The sequence below is a fragment of the Festucalex cinctus genome, chromosome 1 (assembly GCF_051991245.1).
Source record: "Festucalex cinctus isolate MCC-2025b chromosome 1, RoL_Fcin_1.0, whole genome shotgun sequence".
Taxonomy (NCBI): Eukaryota; Metazoa; Chordata; class Actinopteri; order Syngnathiformes; family Syngnathidae; genus Festucalex; species Festucalex cinctus.
Window position 1 is genome coordinate 81,835 of NC_135411.1, and position 22,636 is coordinate 104,470.

Here is a 22,636-nt window from a genome sequence, read left to right on the forward strand (position 1 = left end):
TACAGCACTTTGTATACAGCAATGACTGTTCTTAGAGCGCTTTATAAATAAAGTTGAGTTGAGTTAACGTGCAGTGAACACAACATTTTTTGAGTGGTTCTTTTCTCATTCATTCCGATTGGATTGTGTGAATTTTCACGACTGTGTTGTTTTCATTTTCATTTTAGTCATTGACGAAATTGTCAGTCAATTTTAATCATAGTTATTGTCTGAATGAATGGCTTCTATTTTAGTTTTCATTTAATTTTCGTCGGGAAAAACAATTAGTCACGAAAATTATCATGTAAATATTTCGGCGACAAAAATATCACTGGTTGCAACTGTAACATTCACGAAGACGGGAGTCAATGACAATCGATTCCGTTTTGCAAATAAGGGCCGAGTTCATATGGGCATATATGTGAACTGCGCACAAGACGACACGTGAAAATGGAATGAAGCGGTTGCGCTTAATTAAGGTCAATTAATGAGTGAATTAATTAATGGAGGAAAAATTGAGGACTGGAGTAAGGCTCACTTTCTGTTGAAATCAGGTCACTTCCTGTTGAAATTGGACTACTTCCTATTGATAGGTCACCTCCTGTTGAAATCGGGCCACTTCCTGTTGAAATTGGACTACTTCCTATTGGTAGGTCACTTCCTGTTGAAATTGGGCCACTTCCTGTTGAAATTGGACTACTTCCTATTGATAGGTCACTTCCTGTTGAAATTGGGCTACTTCCTATTGATAGGTCACTTCCTGTTGAAATCGGGCCACTTCCTGTTGATTCTAAGTCGCTTCCAGGTCACTTCCTATTGAAATCAGGTCACTTCCGGGTCACTTCCTGTTGAAAACATGTCAGTTCCTGTTGATTTCAGGTCACTTCCTATTGAAATCAGGTCACTTTCTGTTGAAATGGTGTCACTTCCTGTTGAAATTGTGTCACTTCCTGTTGATTTAAAGCCACTTCTGAGTCACTTCCTGTTCATTTTATGCCATTTCCTGCTCACTTCCTATTGAAATCAGGTCACTTCCTGTTGAAATCGTGTTGCTTCCTGTTGATTTGATGCCACTTCTGGGTCACTTTCTGTTGATTTTAGGCTATTTCCGGGTCACTTCCTGTTGAAATCAGGTCACTTCCTGTTGATTTTTGGCCATTTCTGGGTCACTTCCTGTTCAAATCAACAGGTCACTTCCTATTGAAATCAGGTCACTTCCGGGTCACTTCCTGTTGAAAACAAGTCAGTTCCTGTTGATTTCAGGTCACTTCCTATTTAAAGCAGGTCACTTTCTGTTGAAATTGTGTCACTTCCTGTTGATTTCAGGTCATTTCCTATTGAAATCAGGTCACTTTCTGTTGAAATTGTGTCACTTACTGTTGATTTGAAGCCACTTCTGGGTCACTTCCTGTTCATTTTATGCCATTTCCGGGTCACTTCCTATTGAAATCAGGTCACTTCCTGTTGAAATCGTGTTGCTTCCTGTTGATTTGATGCCACTTCTGGGTCACTTTCTGTTGATTTTAGGCCATTTCCGGGTCATTTCCTGTTGAAATCAGGTCACTTCCTGTTGATTTTTGGCCATTTCTGGGTAACTTCCTGTTCAAATCAACAGGTCACTTCCTATTGAAATCAGGTCACTTCCAGGTCATTCCTGTTGAAAACAAGTCATTTCCTGTTGAAGTCAGGTCACTTCCTATTCAAGCCGGGGCATTTCCTGGCGAGAATCCCTGGTGTACCAAATCAATTGGCCAAGATGGCTGCCGCTGAGGGCAGGCGTAGGGTACAAAATAGTGAATTGTGGGTAAGGCGTGAATATTTGGAATATGTTTAAATTGGAAAGATGAGAATGGGATGAATCATGTGGAAGTAGGGGTCTTCCAGCCTAACTATGGTTACAAATAGGTGTTTTAATTTTCTATGTAAAAGTTTAAATGTATGCGGATGGACAATATCAACTCAACTCAATTTAGTCGGCTTCAATCAATAGAGAGATTAAAATGGTTTTAGATTTGACCTTATATCGGCTGTCAGATTTTTAACAAGGCCAATACTTTTTTTCCTTTTTCTTTTTGTTTTTTTGGGATGGGCCAATCCGAGTGTGCGGTGGCCCCAAGTCGAGGTGCACTGTAGAAACAATAATGCACATCATCTCACGCTTGAAATTTGACTTGACCAACCCAAATGTGTGTTTGTCTTCTTGTGTCCTGCAGACGTCGCTGAGAAATATCTTCGTCCTGACCAAGAGGACATGAAGCCTCCGAATGTTAAAGAGGAGGAAGAACATCCTTACATCGAAGAGGAAGAAAAGCCCGTTCGTGTCAAAGAGGAGGAGGTTGAGGATGACGTCACCAAGTCACCAATGACCTTCGCCCCTTTAAAGAGTGAAGATGAAGTCAAGGGTGAGAGTGAGGAGGGCAGAGGGGCGGAGCCTCCAAACAGGATCTTAAATCCTCAAAACATGATTCCAGAAAGTGATGCAGACCACTGGGGATCATCAAAAGCAAAAAGTGATGACATAAGGTCCCTTTCTTCTTATGATGATGATCTGGATGGTAATGATGAACATGCTGCTGATGATAGGTCGTGTCACACTGACGACAAATCCTGCGAATGTTCTCACTGTGGGAAAACATTGAGTTCAAAAGGAAGTTTGAAAATTCACTTGAGAAGACACACTGGGGAAAAACCTTTTTCTTGTTTAGATTGTGGCAAAAGCTTCTCTTGGAAGTCACATTTAACAACACATAAAAGAATCCATAGTGGCGAGAAACCTTTTTCTTGCTCAGACTGTGGCAAAAGCTTCTCTTGGAAGTCACATTTAACAACACATAAAAGAATCCATAGTGGCGAGAAACCTTTTTCTTGCTCAGACTGTGGCAAAAGCTTCTCTCAGAAGTCAGCTTTAACAACACATACAAGAAGACACACTGGGGAAAAACCTTTTTCTTGTTTAGATTGTGGCAAAAGCTTCTCTCGGAAGTCAGCTTTAACAAGGCATAAAAGAAGACACACTGGGGAAAAACCTTTTTCTTGTTTAGATTGTGGCAAAAGCTTCTCTTGGAAGTCAGCTTTAACAACCCATACAAGAAGACACACTGGGGAAAAACCTTTTTCTTGTTTAGATTGTGGCAAAAGCTTCTCTTGGAAGTCAGATTTCACAATACATACAAGAAGACACGCTGGCGAGGAACCTTTTTCTTGCTCAGATTGTGGCAAAAACTTCTTTCGGAAGTCAGATTTAACAACACATACAAGAACACACACTGGGGAAAAACCTTTTTCTTGTTTAGATTGTGGCAAAAGCTTCTTTTGGAAGTCAGATTTAACAACACATACAAGAAGACACACTGGGGAAAAACCTTTTTCTTGTTTAGATTGTGGCAAAAGCTTCTCTCAGAAGTCAGCTTTAACAACACATACAAGAATCCATAGTGGCGAGAAACCTTTTTCTTGCTCAGACTGTGGTAAAAGCTTCTCTTCGAAGTCAGACTTCACGATACATACAAGAAGACACACTGGAAAAAAACTTTTTGCTTGTACCCACTGTGGCAAAAGCTTCTCTCAGAAGTCACATTTAACATTACATTCAAGAACACACACTGGGGAAAAACCTTTTTCTTGCTCAGCCTGTGGCAAAAGCTTCCCTGCCAAGTCTGAATTAAGAAGCCACATAAGAACACACACACGGGACAGAAACCATATTCATGCACAAAATGTGTGGAAAGCTTTGCTTCCACCAATTCTTTAACAGCACATGCAAAAACACACACTGGAGAGAAACCGTATTCCTGCTCAGATTGTGGAAAAAGCTTCTCTTCCATGTCAAATTTAAGAAAGCACACAAGAACACATGGTGGGAAGGAACCATTCAGTTGCAGTGTTTGTGCTAAAAGATTCTCTTCTAAAAAGCTTGCTGAGAGACACGAGTCTGCTGGTGAGAATGGCAGCCATCTTTGAAGCTTCAAAAAATGAAGGGAAGTGAGACTGGTGTGCTTTAAAAGTGTCAGTGCATCTTAAAAGTGTAAATGTAATGCTTTCAAAACTACTCAACCTGTAAATATTAAATGTTTGCTGTTAATGTGTTTAAATGTCAATGTATGTTTTTTTTGTACGTAATTTAGGAAGTTATTTTTGTTTGCTTCTAAATGTTGTTAATGGTCGTTTGTTGATGTTTGTAGGTGTTGTGTATTTGCTTGTGTGAAGCACATTGAGTTGGCTTGTGTATGAAATAGAAATAAAGCCACCTTGCAATTTTCCACAAATAAGCGTCGACAATACGTTCAGACACACAAAGCCATCTGCGATTAAAAAATTTTGTTGAACAGTGTTGTCACTGAAAAGTATTGACGCAAATGTCCTACTCTTTGTTGCTAACTCAACCACCACAGCTCCGTGCTAGCTAACACGCCATCTGCTAGTGCATTTTGCACATTTTATCTTTCTATGTAACAATTTTGACATGATTAGCATACAATATTCAGATGACATCAGAACAAAATTGTGTCCATACCTGGTTTTGATTCTTTCATTTTGCATGTAGTAATATAATTTCTGTTCATGTGGCACTTTTGCCTCTGCAGGCAGATTGTTCTTGTCGTCAAACAACCTTTCATCACATTTTGAAATCAAAATACAAATCAAATGGAGTAGATGCCACCTGGACTTCCGGGCTTCACACACCAGCTCCGTTTCCGGCCACTGCTGCGACTCACAGGCGGCGTTCCGACAAAAATGATCACATTAAGAGAAGCGACAGTACAATGCAATTGCACTTGTACTTCTGAGTGTGGCGCTGATGAGATGATGCTCCCCCTGGTGGGAAGTGTGTGGCAATACCTTACATCCCTAGCCAATCAGCATTAGTGCCCTCCCTACAAATAAGGAGTCAGTTGGTACCTGCCCTCAACTTACTCCTTGGCTCTGAGGTCCGCCTCCTTGACTTCAATGGCTTGTCATCATCAGTCATCACGAACATTTTACCTTCATTGGAAGGTAAGTGTTGCGTCAAAACTTTGCTGAAGGAAAGTGTGAGAACCGCAGATGACAAAAACTGGCCAAAAGTCATTTGTATTACTTGCAGTACAAATAAATGTTGCATATATATATATATATATATATATATACATATACATATATATATATATATATATATATATATATATATATATATATATATATATATATATATATATCAATAACATATCAGATACTGTATCACCTTCCCATGGGCTCACCACCGGTGGGAGGGGCCACAGGGGTCGGGTGCAGTGGAGGCTGGGTGGCAGCCATGGGAGGAGACCTTGGCGGACCGACCCCCAGCTGCAGAAGCTGGCTCTTGGGACATGGAATGTCACCTCTGGCAGGGAAGGAGCCTGAGCTGGTGTGTGAGGCAGAGAAGTTCCGACGAGACATAGTCGGACTGTCCTCCACACATGGCTTGGGCTCTGGTACCAGTCCTATCAAGAGGGGATGGACTCTCTCCCACTCTTGGAGTTGCCCACAGTGAGAGGCACAGAGCAGTTGTGGGCGTTCTTATTGCCCCCCGGCTCAGCGCCAGTACATTGGGGTACACCCCGGTAGATGAGAGGGTAGCCTGCCTCCGCCTTCAGGTGGGGTGACGGGTCCTGACTGTTGTTTGTGCATATGCACCAAACAGCAGTTCAGAGTACCCACCCTTTTTGGAGTCCCAAGAGGGTGTGCTGGAGAGTGCTTCCCCGGGGACTTCAACGCTCACCAGGGCAATGACAGTGAGACAGGGCGCGACGTCATTTTGAGGAACAGCCCTCCCGGTCAGAACCCGAGTGGTGTTTTGCTTTTGGACTTCTGTGCTCATCACGGATTGTCCAAAATGAACACCATGTTCAAACATAGGGGTGTCCATATGTGTACTTGGCACCAGGACACGCTCGGCTAGGAGTTCCATGATCGACTTTGTAGTCGTGTCATTGGATTTGTGGCCGCATGGTAGTGTGTTGGCTCCGATGGTGGGGGAAGATGCCGGTCCGACCTGGCGGACCCAAACGTATTGTGAGGGTTTCCTGGGAACGTCTGGCGGAATCCCCTGTCAGAAAGAGTTTCAACGCCTCCCTCTGGCAGAACTTGTCCCGGGGGAGGAGAGGGTTCCGAGGGGGCTATGTTCCGCGCCTCCATTGTTAAGGCAGCCGATCGGAGCTGCGGCCATAAGGTAGTCGGTGCCTGTCACGGCGACAATCCGCGAACCACCAGCAGTAAGGCATGCCCAAGCTGAAAAAGGAGTCCTATCGGGCCTTTTTGGCCTGTGGTACTGCGGAGGCAGCAGACAGTTACCGGCTGGCCAAGCGGAACGCGCCTTCGGCGGTCGCTGAGGCAAAAACTCGGACATGGGAGGAGTTCGTTTGAGGCCATGGAAAATGACTTCCGGATGGCTTTGAGGAAATTCTGGTCCACCATCCGGCGTCTCATGAGAGGAAAGCAGTTCACCATTAACACTGTGTATAATGGAGATGGTGTGCTGCTGACTTCGACTCGGGACGTCGTGAGTCGGTGGGGGGAATACTTCGAAGATCTCAATTGCACCAAGACGTCTTCCTTTGAAGGAAGCAGTCTGGCGACTCTGAGGTGGGCTTTCCTATCTCCGGGGCCAAAGTCACTGAGGTGGTTGGAAATCTCCTCGGTGGCAGTGTCACGCCGCCACCGGCGTGACGGCCCATGCTTTTATCTTTGTGTTCATGTTTCCTGTATTACTTTGAAAATCCTAACTCTCCTATCACCCCAGGTCACTTACCATTTCTGCCGCTCCATAATCACCGGTCCCCGCCCATGATTATGAACACCTGCCACCAATCAAGACACACAATAAAAGCCACCTGCATTCTCCCCTCCGTTGCCGAAGTGTCACAGTCAGTGCATGGAAGCGTCCCACAGTCCTTGAGTCCTTGTTCCCGTTGCCTTGTTGTTTTGCCTTATTTTCGTGCCTTGTCCTCCCCAGCGGAGCGCCCTTAGTTACCCCTTGTGCCTTGAGCCTTTTTTCCTCCCTAGTGGAGCGCCTTTTGTTGTCCCCTGTACCTTTTGCCTGTTTTTTCCTCCCCAGTGGAGCGTTTTTAGTTCTCCACTTTTTGATTCCCCTTTCTCCTCTCAGGTAGAGAGGAGACAGCTGTTGGCCGGAAATAAACCTGTTGCCTTTGTGGCCTACCTTTATCCTGCGTCTGAGTCCTACCTTTCCTCGTCGTGTCAGTACACTTCGGCCAGCATGGACCCAGCAGGAAAGGTCGAGGCTACGATGCAGAGCTTTGAGGTCCGGCTTGCCAACCATGAAAAAGGTTCAGCAAGCCGTGATTTCGCAGCTGGAGGAGCTGTCGAGCCAGGTCCACGAATTGGTGAGCCAAACGCGGCGTCGAGCTCCAGCCCCCACCGGACAGCTCCCCCTCCCCGAACTCTCTGTCCCGACCACGTCATTCACCTGGGTAGGATTGAGACTGGCCTCCCCAGAACGATACTCCAGTGAACCTGGACAATGTCAGACTTTTCTCACGGAGTGTGACATCCATTTTGAACACTCACCACAGGCATTTTCCACAGCTAGGTCCCGGGTAGCCTTCATGGTGTCCCACCTGACTGGACGGGCCAAAACCTGGGCAACCGCGGAATGGGCCAGGGGCTCCTCGGTCTGCCAAAATGTACAGGATTTTCAAGCCGCCTTGCGCCAGGTCTTTGATCCCGACAACAATGACCGAGGGAAGGCACGAGCATTGAGCCGGCTCCAACAAGGCAAAGAACCCGTCAGCGATTACGCAATCCGCTTTCGCACCTTGGCCACAAACAGTGGCTGGAACTCCACAGCATTACAGGACCACTCTCTGAAAGGACTCTCACCCGCCATACAAGAACTCCTGATTCCCGTGGACCTTCCAACCGACTTGGATGCTCTGATCTCCCTAGCGATTCGTGCTGATCATCGCCGACGAGAGTTGACCAAGTCCAGCGGGCACCATAGAAGGGTAGAACCAACCCCCTTTTCACCGCCAATGGAAACAGAAATGCCACAGCTCATCTTGCCTCCCCGACCAGCGCCAAGGGAAGTGCGTAACGTCGAGGAGGAACCCATGCAGCTTGGTCGGGCCCAGTTAACCACCGAGGAGCGACAGTGTCGCCGCCAAGAAGGCCGCTGCTTCTACTGTGGTGAACTTGGTCATCTGGTGGGAACTTGCACCGCGAAAAAAGGTTCAGCGGTGAGTTTCCTGTCACCCCGACCTGCTAAGACACAAAGAATCACGCAAGCCCAGATACGCCACCATGCTATGACCATTGACATGCCAGCCCTCATCGACTCCGGTTCCGACGAGAGCCTCCTGGACTGGGGCCTCGTTAAGCAAGTACGAGCCACCACCGAACCCCTTCCCCGGACCATCCAGGCCAGAGCCCTGAATGGCAAGGAGCTCTTCAGCATCACCAAGATCACCGAACCCCTGGAAGTACGAATTGGACAACACATCGAAAATCTCCGTTTCCACGTAATCCATGCTTCGTCTCCCACTTTGGTTCTGGGACACCCTTGGCTACGTCAACACAACCCCCGAATCGACTGGAACTCCGGGAACGTACTGGAATGGGGAAAAGACTGTATGGAACACGTCTTGGACCAATCAGCGACCAGTGCATCCTCAGCCGCAGTCAACCTGGTGACTCTTGAGCCTCTCGCCCCTGAACCTTGCGTGCTGCAGCCTCTTACCCCTGAGCCTCGCCTGCTGCAGCCTCTCGCCCCCGAGCCTCGCCGGGCGCAGCCTCAAGCCCCCGAGCCTCGCCGGGCGCCGCCTCAAGCCCCCGAGCCTCGCCGGGCGCAGCTCGAAGACCCTAAGCCACGCCAAGTCTCTGCATCACGTCACGCCAAGTCTCTGCATCACGTCATGCCAAGTCACTGCATCACGCCGTCCACGCCAAAGCCGTCCTCGCCAAAGCCGTCCTCGCCAAAGCCGTCCTCGCCAAAGCCGTCTTCGCCAAAGCTGTCCACGCCAAAGCCGTCCACGCCACGCCAGGTCGGCCAAGCCTGCCACGCCTCGCCAAGCCTGCCACAACTCGCCAAGTCTGCTAAGCCTACCACGCCAAGTCTGCCACGCCTCGCCAAGTCTGCCAAGCCTGCCACGCCAAGTCTGCCACGCCTCGCCAAGTCTGCCAAGCCTGCCATGCCAAGTCTGCCACGTTTGCCACGCCTCGCCAAGTCTGCCAAGTCTACCAAGTCAAACCGGTCCACGAGATTCCCGTGGTACCTTCCGAACCTGATCTTTCGTTAAAATAAAGTCTGTTATCTGGAACATCCTGAACGGCCCCGACGGGACTCTCGTCTGGCGTCGGGGACGCCCTCCTGAACTGCCTCTTGTCTGGGACGGATGGGTGGGCCGTGTTCCCGCCTCCGTGCCCCCTTCCGCCCGCCCTTGTTTTTTGGACTTTTTATGTTGAAGGGCCGTCAAGAGCCGGCCATTGAGGGGGGGGTACTGTCACGCCGCCACCGGCGTGACGGCCCATGCTTTTATCTTTGTGTTCATGTTTCCTGTTTTACCCTGAAAATCTAACTCTCCTCTCACCCCAGGTCACTTGCCCTTCCTGCCGCTCACTAATTACCGGTCCCCGCCCATGATTATCACCACCTGCCACCAATCACCTACAGCAATAAAAGCCACCTGCATTCTCCCCTCCGTTGCCGAAGTGTCACAGTCAGTGCATGGAAGCGTCCCACAGTCCTCGAGTCCTTGTTCCCGGTGCCTTATTGTCTTGCCTTGTTTTTGTGCCTTATCCTCCACAGCGGAGCGCCTTTAGTTACCCCTTGTGCCTTGAGCCTTGTTTCCTCCCTAGCGGAGCGCTTTTTGTTGTCCCCTGTACCTTTTGCCTGTTTTTTCCTCCCCAGTGGAGCGTTTTTAGTTCTCCACTTTTTGATTCCCCTTTCTCCTCTCAAGTTGAGAGGAGACAGCTGTTGGCCGGAAATAAACCTATTGCCTTTGTGGCCTACCTTTATCCTGCGTCTGAGTCCTACCTCTCCTCGTCGTGTCAGTTTTAGTTTTGTTTTAAGATATTCACAAAGGCAAAGGGCAAAGTTAAAATGTTAATTTACAATGATTCGCCCAGCTCCGCAAACGGAGATGAGTGAATTTGTCGGCTGCGTGACGTCACTCATGCGGATTTTGACAGCACGCACGTATTATTACTTTTCACTCACTCACTCACTCACTCACTCACTCACTCACTCACTCACTCACAAAAGCTTACATGTGTGAATGAGTGCGTAAAAAAAACAAAAACGTGCGTGCTTTCAAATTTCCGCGGGAGTGACGTCACGCAGCCGACAATTTCGACCGGGCCCCTTTTGCGACACGCAACACCCCCCCCCCCCCCCCTCCCCCCCCCTCCCTGCGATTGGCTGCAGGGGTGTAAACACTGTCTTTCCACAGAACACATCCATCCATCCATTTTCTTGAGCGCTTATTCCTCACAAGGGTTGCGGCTGGCGCCTATCTCAGCTGGCTCTGGGCAGTAGGCGGGGTACACCCTGAACTGGTTGCCAGCCAATCGCAGCAAACCAAACACAAAATTGCAAAATACAGGCTGGGGTGGTGGGGGTTTATAGGACAAAATCAACCCCAGAAATTAAGAGAAGCCCAGATCTGTAAATTGAGAAGTAATTTGTTTGTTTCAATCCTGCATTTAAAAAGTGCATTTTCCTGCGTGAAACCGGCAGACTGGGCCTTTAAACTCATAACATTTGGTGGTTAAATCTCATCCCTCATAATAAACATTCAGTTGACCTCAAAATGCTTGTTCAACTTAGATGGCGAATTTTTAAACTGCACATTCACCACAATAAACTGGAGCTCTTTTCAATAAGTCCAATTTAAACTTTACAATTGTATCGGGATCAAAACACTGAAAAAGGGAATGAGAGTTTCGATTCCAACTGCAGCAAAAATAGCGACATCTGCCGATGACTTGATGACAATGCTTGCTCGGAAGCCCCCGGACAATTTCCAGCAGCCAATCGTAACGCAGCGGGGGCGTGTCCTGCCTGACTTCCGCCGCACGTCTACGTTCGTTTCTTCACGTGCTCACTGCGGTGGCCGGCGGCCACATCGCGTTTCATCAGACGTCCTCTGCTAATTCATTCTTTCTGATTTGGTGTTGGACTGAACACACAGGACTCCCATCACCATTTTGAAGGTCTGCGACACCATTTATTAAATGTCGGCGTGTGCTTAAACTCGTCTCGGTGCGCGTTGATGCTTCTCGGCCGAGTTAGCTTAGCTTAGTTTAGCTTAGCTCGCTAGCCGCTAACAAAGAGAAGCACACAACACGTGGTCAGGAAGAGACCCAAGTGTGACTTTGTTGGCATTATTGTGCCAAAATGTCGGCGAGAACGACACCAAAGGACGAGGAGGAACTCTTTGGAGTCAAAGAAGAGAACGAGCAACATTTTCAACCGCTGGACGACGTTTGCCAGCAGCCTCGAATTGTGATACACAAAACAGGTTTGTACACTTCTTATGACTCTCCCTTGCTTAGCACTACTAAATAGCGTTAAAAAAATTCACTGCAGTCCTCATTGCTGTACACAGTAATTAAATTCAACTGTTATTTTAAAGAGTGAAATAAATTGATTTGATTGGTTGATTCCGGACAGGGGCCGATTATACAGTCATGAGACAGTCATACCAATGTATCTGACAAGACGTGTGCGATTTTAAGAACACTTAGGTGCACAATAAGACTGTATTAAAACGGTGGTACAATACTACAAATTAATTTTTTTTGTCGGTATACATATCCCTGTTTCCCACATACATTTTTTTTTTTTTTTTTACAAAACAGTCACAGTTTTGTCATGATTACTGCATTATTACATTCAACTGCTGTTGCAACCAGTGTTAATTTTGACAATAAATTTTAATTTAGTTTTAGTTATAGTCTTTTGACTAAAATTAACAAGTTTGAGTCATAATTTAGTCTTCTGATTGTATTTTAGTTTTGATCCAATTTTAGTCGACTAAATTCACAGTTTAGTCTATTTTCCTTCAGCATACGTTTAAACTTTTATACAGAAAATTATAGCACACCTATTTGTGACTTTAGTTTAACACGTGAGACACATTTCATACAATGGTGTCGTTATTGTTTCAATGAATCATGTTCAACTGACAATAATGTAACTTTTCACCTGAATAAGAAAAAGTGCATAATTAAATTGCTTGAGATTAATCTTACAGCTGCACAATTTATGTTTATGTACAGCACTTTGCATACGCCAATGACTGTTCTTAGAGCGCTTTATAAATAAAGTTGAGTTGAGTTAAAGTGCAGTGAACACAACATTTTCTGAGTGGTTCTTTTCTCATTCATTCTGATTGAATTGTGTGAATTTTCACGACCGTGTTGTTTTCATTTTCATTTTAGTCATGGACGAAATTGTCAGTCAATTTTAATAATAGTTATTGTCTGAATGAATGGCTTCTATTTTAGTTTTCATTTAATTTTCGTCAGGAAAAACAATTAGTCACGAAAATTATGATGTAAATTCTTCGGCGACAAAAATATCACTGGTTGCAACTGCAGCATTCACGAAGACGGCAGTCAATGACAATCGATTCCGGTTTGCAAATAAGGGCCGAGTTCATATGGGCATATATGCGAACTGCGCACAAGACGACACGTGAAAATGGAATGAAGCGGTTGCGCTTAATTAAGGTAAATTAATGAGTTAAATTCAACGGTTATAAGCGGTTGCGAAACACAGTCGACTCCGTGTTCCCCTCCGGGAACCTGGTTGACGTCCCGCTCGTGAATGCGTCTGATTATCCGTCTTTTGCACGAATACAAAGAGTTAGTATTCCTCGTTGGAGATAGTTGCCGAACCATTATGATTTGACGAGTGGTTCTTGACCTGGTTAAAATAGTCCGTGTGCCACGTCATCCTGTGCTTCCAGCATGTGAGCAGTAATAATTTCGTCGACAAAATTTTTTGTTACGAACATTTTTTTTTCGGGCGAAAATTCAAAACTAAAGTAGAAGCCACTCATTGAGACTAGTGTTGTTGCGATACCCTTTTTTTTTGGTCCCCGATTCCAATACCCAGTTTTTTCGTATCGATGCTGGTACTGTACCGATACCAGTGTTTTTTTTTTTCCAGCATGAAAATTGAAAAAACTGCCCTACCATTGGTTCAGAACATTCAAGGGCCAATAGGCTATCTTGGCTCGGCATGCAGTGAACATGTCACACATCAGTGAATGTCGTGCACACGCAAGAAACAAAATGTTGGACCAAATGTCCAATATTAGTGTCAGAAATAATGGTATCGGCATGTTACTTGTTAGTACTCTGGGCCTCTCCCGAGACCAGTATCGGTATCGGAACAACACTAATAGACTATAATTAAATTGCTTGACAATTTTCTCAATGACTAAAACGAATTTCGAAAACAATACAGTGACGAAAATTCACACAATCCAACCAGAAGGAAGGAAACGTGTGTTGGAGAAAAGGACCACTCAGACACTGTTCAGTGCCACTGCACTTTGTTTAATGTAATTTCATGAATTTATTTCATATTATTTATTTCATTGTGCAGCTATAAGATTAATCTCAAGCAATTATGCACTTTTTATTTAAATGAAAACTAAGTGATATTAGAAAATGCAATTTCTGGAGAAATTGTGGGTGAATGCAGTAAGGGTGAATAAAAACCTGTGGAATGATTAGGAATAATATTGAATGACCTGGAATGCTATACAATGACCTGGAATGACCTGAACATGCTAAATTTGGAATGGTTTGAATTTATACAGAAATATAGAAGCAGTTGAAGGAAGAAAAATAGCACACAAAAATTAACTAGCAAGAAACAAATTAACAAGACAATGAAGTAAGGAGCGTAGAATCGAGTAGCAATGGTGTAAGGAGTGACAAATTGAATCAGCAATGGAGGAGAGATTGAGGACTGGAGTAAGCAATGGAGTCACTTTCTGTTGAAATTGGACTACTTCCTATTGATGGGTCACCTCCTGTTGAAATCGGGCCACTTCCTGTTGAAATTGGACTACTTCCTATTGGTAGGTGACTTCCTGTTGAAATCGGGTCACTTCCTGTTGAAATTGGGCTACTTCCTATTGATAGGTCACTTCCTGTTGAAATCGGGCCAATTCCTGTTGATTCTAAGTCACTTCCAGGTCACTTCCTATTGAAACAGGTCACTTCCGGGTCACTTCGTCAGTTCCTGTTGATTTCAGGTCACTTCCTATTGAAATCAGGTCACTTTCTGTTGAAATTGTGTCACTTCCTGTTGAAATTGTGTCACTTCCTGTTGATTTAAAGCCACTTCTGAGTCATTTCCTGTTCATTTTATGCCATTTCCGGGTCACTTCCTATTGAAATCAGGTCACTTCCTGTTGAAATCGTGTTGCTTCCTGTTGATTTGATGCCACTTCTGGGTCACTTTCTGTTGATTTTAGGCCATTTCCGGGTCATTTCCTGTTGAAATCAGGTCACTTCCTGTTGATTTTTGGCCATTTCTGGGTAACTTCCTGTTCAAATCAACAGGTCACTTCCTATTGAAATCAGGTCACTTCCGGGTCACTTCCTGTTGAAAACAAGTCAGTTCCTGTTGATTTCAGGTCACTTCCTATTGAAAGCAGGTCACTCTCTGTTGAAATTGTTTCACTTCCTGTTGATTTCAGGTCATTTCCTATTGAAATCAGGTCACTTCCTGTTGAAATCGTGTTGCTTCCTGTTGATTTGATGCCACTTCTGGGTCACTTTCTGTTGATTTTAGGCCATTTCCGGGTCACCCTGTTGAAATCAGGTCACTTCCTGTTGATTTTTGGCCATTTCTGGGTCACTTCCTGTTCAAATCAACAGGTCACTTCCTATTGAAATCAGGTCACTTCCGGGTCACTTCCTGTTGAAAACAAGTCAGTTCCTGTTGATTTCAGGTCACTTCCGGGTCATTCCTGTTGAAAACAAGCCACTTCATGTTGAAATCGGGTTATTTCCTGTTGAAATCAGGTCACTTCCTATTCAAGCCGGGGCATTTCCTGGCGAGAATCCCTGGTGTACCAAATCAATTGGCCAAGATGGCCGCCACCCCTAGTGAGACTCTTGGACGTAACTTAATCAATTGGCCAAGATGGCTGCCGCTGAGGGCAGGCGTAGGGTACAAAATAGGAAATTGTGATTAAGGCGTGAATTTTGGAACTAAAAAAGGAGAATTGGTGGACTACATTGAAGTTGGAATGTGGTGAATTGGATGAAGAATGTGGAAGTAAATGTGAAATGTAGAATGGAGGGAGAGGTAGGGTACAAAATGGGGAATTGTGGTAAGGCGTTAATTTTGGAAGTGAAAAAGAAGAGCTCATGGTGTGAATTGGTGGAATGTATTGAAGTTGGAACAAAGTGAATCGGATGAAAATTGTGGAAGTAAATGTGAAATGTAGAATCTCCCATTATGAATACATTGGAAAAAACGTGTACGAAATCTGGAATTGCGAGTAAGGCGTGAATTTTGGAACAGGAAAAGAGCTTGTGGTATAATTTGGTGGAATATATTGACGTTGGAATGAAGTAAATTGGATGAAAAATGTGGAAGGAAATTTTTAATCTTCCATGAAGAATGCATGAGGAAAAATTGGGTACAAAATGGGGAATTGTGGGTAAGGCGTGAATATTTGGAATATGTTTAAATTGAAAGATGAGAATGGGATGAATCATGTGGAAGTAGGGGTCTTCCAGCCTAACTATGGTTACAAATAGGTGTTTTAATTTTCTATGTAAAAGTTGAAATGTATGCGGATGGACAATATCAACTCAACTCAATTTAGTCGACTTGAATCAATAGAGAGAGATTAAAATAGTTTTAGATTTGACCTTATATCGGCTGTCAGGTTTTTAACAAGGCCAATATTTTCTTTTTCCTTTTTCTTTTTGTTTTTTTGGATGGGCCAATCCGAGTGTGCGGTGGCCCCAAGTCGAGGTGCACTGTAGAAACAATAATGCACATCATCTCACGCTTGAAATTTGACTTGACCAACCCAAATGTGTGTTTGTCTTCTTGTGTCCTGCAGACGTCGCTGAGAAATATCTTCGTCCTGACCAAGAGGACATGAAGCCTCCGAATGTTAAAGAGGAGGAAGAACATCCTTACATCGAAGAGGAAGAAAAGCCCGTTCGTGTCAAAGAGGAGGAGGTTGAGGATGACGTCACCAAGTCACCAATGACCTTCGCCCCTTTAAAGAGTGAAGATGAAGTCAAGGGTGAGAGTGAGGAGGGCAGAGGGGCGGAGCCTCCAAACAGGATCTTAAATCCTCAAAACATGATTCCAGAAAGTGATGCAGACCACTGGGGACCATCAAAAATAAAAAGTGATGACATAAGGTCCCTTTCTTCTCATGATGATGATGATAATGATGATAATCTGGATGGTAATGATGAACATGCTGCTGATGATAGGTCGTGTCACACTGACGACAAATCCTGCGAATGTTCTCACTGTGGGAAAACATTGAGTTCAAAAAGAAGTTTGAAAATTCACTTGAGAAGACACACTGGGGAAAAAACTTTTTCTTGTTTAGATTGTGGCAAAAGCTTCTCTTGGAAGTCACATTTAACAAAACATACAAGAAGACACACTGGGGAAAAACCTTTTTCTTGTTTAGATTGTGGCAAAAGCTTCTCTTGGAAGTCAGATTTAACAAAACATACAAGAAGACACACTGGGGAAAAACCTTTTTCTTGTTTAGATTGTGGCAAAAGCTTCTCTGACAAGTCAGATTTAACAAAACATACAAGAAGACACACTGGGGAAAAACCTTTTTCTTGTTTAGATTGTGGCAAAAGCTTCTCTGACAAGTCAGATTTAACAACACATACAAGAATCCATCGTGGCGAGAAACCTTTTTCTTGCTCAGACTGTGGCAAAAGCTTCTCTTGGAAGTCAGCTTTAACAACACATACAAGAAGACACACTGGGGAAAAACCTTTTTCTTGTTTAGATTGTGGCAAAAACTTCTTTTGGAAGTCAGATTTAACAGCACATACAAGAAGACACACTGGGGAAAAACCTTTTTCTTGTTTAGATTGTGGCAAAAACTTCTTTCGGAAGTCACATTTAACATTACATTCAAGAACACACACTGGGGAAAAACCTTTTTCTTGTTTAGATTGTGGCAAAAGCTTCTCTCAGAAGTCAGCTTTAACAACACATACAAGAATCCATAGTGGCGAGAAACCTTTTTCTTGCTCAGACTGTGGTAAAAGCTTCTCTTCGAAGTCAGCCTTAATGATACATACAAGAAGACACACTGGAAAAAACCTTTTTGCTTGTACCCACTGTGGCAAAAGCTTCTCTCAGAAGTCACATTTAACATTACATTCAAGAACACACACTGGGGAAAAACCTTTTTCTTGCTCAGCCTGTGGCAAAAGCTTCCCTGCCAAGCCTGAATTAAGAAGCCACATAAGAACACACACACGGGACAGAAACCATATTCATGCACAAAATGTGTGGAAAGCTTTGCTTCCACCAATTCTTTAACAGCACATGCAAAAACACACACTGGAGAGAAACCGTATTCCTGCTCAGATTGTGGAAAAAGTTTCTCTTCCACGTCAAATTTAAGAAAGCACACAAGAACACATGGTGGGAAGGAACCATTCAGTTGCAGTGTTTGTCCTAAAAGATTCTCTTGTAAAAAGCTTGCTGAGAGACACGAGTGTGCTGGTGAGAATGGCAGCCATCTTTGAAGCTTCAAAAAATGAAGGGAAGTGAGACTGGTGTGCTGTAAAAGTGTCAGTGCGTCTTAAAAGTGTAAATGTAATGCTTTCAAAACTACTCAACCTGTAAATATTAAATGTTTGCTGTTAATGTGTTTAAATGTCAATGTATGTTTTTTTTGTACGTAATTTAGGAAGTTATTTTTGTTTGCTTCTGAATGTTGTTAATGGTTGTTTGTTGATGTTTGTAGGTGTGTATTTGCTTGTGTGAAGCACATTGATTTGCCTTGTGTATGAAATAGAAATAAAGCCACCTTGCAATTTTCCCCAAATAAGCGTCGAGAATACGTTCAGACACACAAAGCCATCTGCGATTAAAAATTTTTGTTGAACAGTGTTATCACTGAAATGATTGACGCAAAAGTCCTACTCTTTTTTTTTTTTTTTTTTCTTTTCCTTTTTTTGTTGCTAACTCAACCCGAGATCAAACCACCACAGCTCCATGCGAGCTAACACGCCATATGCTCGTGCATTTTGCACATTTTATCTTTCTATGTAACAATTTTCGCCTTCCCAGTCCCGGCGACCGCAACGGCACCTCATAAGGTACGCGCTGCCGTGGATGGCCGATCAGCCCCTGGCTTATGCTATTTTCACGCACGTTTTGGAACCAAGGCGAAGAGGTGCCGCGCCCCTTGCTCCTTTGTTGCGTCGGAAAACGGCAACGCCTCCACTCAGTTGCAGCTGTGAGTGGGGGCGCACAGTGCCGACTGCTGTTTATCATGGACACCCTCTCCAGACTCAAATTCCTTTGTGACTCCGGCGCCCGCAGAAGCGTGTTGCCTGCCTCGGCTGAAGATGCTGCCGGGGGCACTCACGGCCCGCACCTGTCAGCGGCCAACGATGCACCGATCCGGACCTACGGCACTAAGACAGTGGATGTATGTTTTGGGGAGCGCCGGTTCACTTGGGACTTTGTCACTGCTGACATTTCTTTTCCCCTTCTTGGCGCGGACTTTTTGTGTGCCCACAGTCTACTGGTGGATGTTAAAAATGGCCGCCTGTTGGACGCTGTGACGTTTTCCACTGTTGCTTGTGGGTGTGATGTGGAGACGTTTGAGGGCCTTGCCAGCCCGCTCTCAGATGACGGCGTGTTCACGCGGCTTCTTTGAGAATTCCCCAGCCTGACCACGCCTACATTTGCAGCCACTACTACCAAGCATGGGGTCGAGCACCACATCGAGACCGTGAGCCCGCCGGTTCATGCTAAGGCCCGACGCCTCAACCCTGATAGATTGGCCACAGCTAAGTCCGAATTCGCCAACATGGAACGCCTTGGCATAATTCGTCGTTCGGACAGCCCGTGGGCCTCGCCTCTCCACATGGTTCCGAAGTCGGACGGCGGCTGGCGACCGTGAGGAGACTATCGCCGCCTCAATGATGCCACGACGCACGATCGCTATCCCGTCCCGCACATACAGGACTTCTCTGCCCACCTGGCAGGTGCGAAGGTGTTTTCCAAGGTGGACTTGGTACGGGGCTATCACCAAGTTCCGGTACGCCCCGCCGATGTGCCTAAGACTGCTGTGATAACACCTTTCGGACTGTTCGAGTTTCTCAGGATGCCATTCGGCCTTAAAAACGCGGCCCAGTCTTTTCAGCGTCTCATGGACTCTGTTCTCCGGGACATGCCGTTCCTCTTCGTCTACTTGGATGACATCCTGGTGGCCAGCTCCTCCATCGGAGAACACCTTTCACACCTCCGGCAGCTTTTCTCCAAGCTCAGCCAGGCTGGACTGATTATTAACCGAGCTAAATGTGTCTTTGGTGTGCCCTCCATCCAATTCCTCGGCCACCTCATCAACGAGGACGGCGCCACCCCGCTCCCGGCAAAAGTGGAAGCTGTTGCCGCTTTTCCTCTACCTCAGACGGCCCAGGGTCTCCGCGAGTTCCTCGGGATGGTGACTTTTTACCACAGGTTCATCCGCCATGTGATGCACCCGCTTTACGACGCACTTAAGGGTGTGGCTCCTAACCGTGCGGTCGACTGGACCGATGTGAGAGTCAAGGCTTTTGAAGAGACGAAAGCCGCGCTGTCCCAAGCGGCCTTGTTGGCCCACCCGCGCCCGGATGCCCCGATCGCCCTCACTACTGACGCATCTGATTTTGCCGTCGGGGCCGTTTTGGAGCAGCGCGTCGAAGGTGCGTGGCAGCCGCTCGCCTTTTTCAGACGCCGGTTAGTCCCTCGGGAGCGCAAGTACAGCACATTCGACAGGGAGCTCCTTGCTGTCTGGCTGGCGATCCGCCACTTCCGCTTCATCCTGGAGGGCCGTGAGTTCACGGTCTTCGTTGATCACAGCCGCTCACCTTCTCCATGTCGAAGTTGTCCGAGCCGTGGTCCGCGCGGCAACAGCGCCAGTTGTCGTTCATATCTGAATACACCACGGACATCCGACATATCGCTGGCAAGGACAACGTGGTCGCGGATTGTCTGTCCAGGGCAGCCGTCAACACGGTACAGCTGGGCCTCGACTTTTCCCGGATGGCGGCCGACCAGGCTTCCGATCGTGGCACCCAGTTGCTTCGGAGCTCCGACACCGGGTTGCAAGTTGAAAGGCTAGCGGTCGACGACTCCGGGGTCGAGCTGTGGTGTGACGTCTCCTTGGGCTGGCCGAGACCGCTGGTGCCCTCTGATTGGCAGAGGGCCGCCTTCGACATGGTGCATGGTCTCTCACACCCCGGCAGGAAGGCATCGTCGAGGTTGGTGGCTCAGAAGTTCGTCTGGTCTGGGTTGAAGAAAGATGTACGGGCCTGGGTCGATTCATACGTGGCTTGTCAGCGAGCCAAGGTCCACCGTCACACCAAGGCGCCTTTGGAGACTTTTGTTGTGAGGAAGTTTGACCATGTCAACGTCAACATCGTAGGTCCGCTTCCTCCTTCCCAGGGCTTCACCTACCTCCTGACGATGGTGGACAGGACGACCCGCTGGCCAGAGGCCGTTCCCCTGACCTCCATATCGACCAGTGACGTGGCCCGGGCGTTTATCGGGACCTGGGTCGCTCGGTTTGGACCGCCGGCGGACCTCTCGTCCGACAGGGGTGCGCAGTTCACGTCAGAGGTTTGCTGAGGGCCTCGGGGTCAAGCTACACCGCACCTGCGCTTATCACCCTCAGGCTAATGGGCTGTGCGAACGGTTCCATCGTTCGATGAAAGCCGCTTTGCGCGCTGGTCTTTCTGAAGGTAATTGGGTCGACAAGCTACCCTGGATCATGCTGGGCCTTCGTACTGCACCTAAGGAGGACCTGCAGTGTTCGTCGGCCGAGTTGGTCTATGGACAGGTGCTAAGAGTGCCAGGAGATTACAGACTATTTAGAAACAGAATAGCAACTTAATGCAATTAATGGCGCGACAAACTAAACTTTATTGCAACAAACACACAAACGTAGCACATATGAAAAAGACTATTTCCACAAAATTATGAGGTGGAAATAGTATTTTAAAGCTGGTTTAATTGTGATATACATACAAAATGTTATTGTTAGCCATCTTTAAAATATATTTTTCCATAAAGGCCTACAACAAGCAATACTAGGTGGTATATTTATGACAAAAAGTAGCCTACTTCATCATTTTTTAAAAAAAATTCCTCTCCAAACATGATTTTATGATACATGTAAGCATTATGTAATGTACATGCTTCTGTAACTTCAAATAACCACTCCCATTTTTTTGTTTTCCAAATCACATTTATTTTGTGACATCAATTTATGCAGTTGCTGCAGCGTCTGTGAATGTTGTAATCTGAATAAAAACCAATGAGTTCGCCTCTTTTTCCATGTCCCCAGAACCCTCTATATTCTTTAAATATAGAATTGCATTGGATGCAAGGGGTGAGGCAATAGGGGATCCTGTACATCTTTTTGAAATCGGGTGAAAATGCACTCCAGTTGACGACACCTGGTAGATAGACAGACATACAGACAGACAGTCAAGTCATCTTATGTATATCGTGCTTTCAAACAGCCTTAGCTGTCAGATAGATAGATAGAATTTTTTTTTTGTGTGTCCACCCATCCATTATCTTAACCACTTATCCTCATGATCCCCACTCCCTCACAACTTACTGTCTAGCCACTGAAAATGTGCTTCCCTACGAAATGATTCTTATCTGATGATCATCCAGAATCGGGTGCATGTCAGGGCCAGCACGTGGATTGCGCCTTCGCCATCATTGAGGACAGCAAGAATCAGGATGGATCGTAAAATCTCCTCTGGTAGCTGTGAACATAACCGCATAAACTAAAAATAGACTTGTCTTCATCATCAATATGATCATCATTATCTTCTTGGAACAAGAGAAGTGCAATGAAGAATTCCTTATCAGCATGTTTTTGTAGCTTTCACATAATTTGTTGATATTGTATAAATGTCAGAGCCACATGATTCTCTGATAAAGATGCAATATTAAAGTCTCTACTCTGTGTAGTTCTGTTTGACTAGCCAGTGAGTGTATATCATCAGTTCATAACTGTGCTTCACCTCCAAAGTGTAAAATACATAAATAAAAATTGTTGCATGCATGCCTGACAGATGGAAGCGACCACTCTCTCTGCAGAAGGCTTCTTGACCTTGGTTGCTGACATCGGACGTTCCTCCTTAAGTTCAAGGGAATGGGATTAATTATATGTTTTGGACATGTATACACTACAATGACAATTTGCATAGATTAATTGGGGTTTGGAAAATTCTGTCCATTATTCTTACCTTGGCATTCTCATCTATTTTCCTCTTTCTGTAAATGCGAGCCAGCCTTATTTCTGTGCATTAGGTTAGAAAAAGCTTTTCAAATTTGAAAGGTCTTTCTTTAAAAGTCTGTGTCATTTGTTTAATTGTAATTTTCTATATAGAGTACTAGTGGCATCCATTACTTGGC

General features: G+C 45.6%; 1 pseudogene; it reads left to right on the forward strand.

Moving 5' to 3' along the window:
* The first annotated feature begins 2,341 nt into the window (after positions 1-2,341).
* LOC144006143 (uncharacterized) overlaps positions 2,342-22,636 on the forward strand; it is a 37,685-nt pseudogene continuing 17,390 nt past the window's right edge.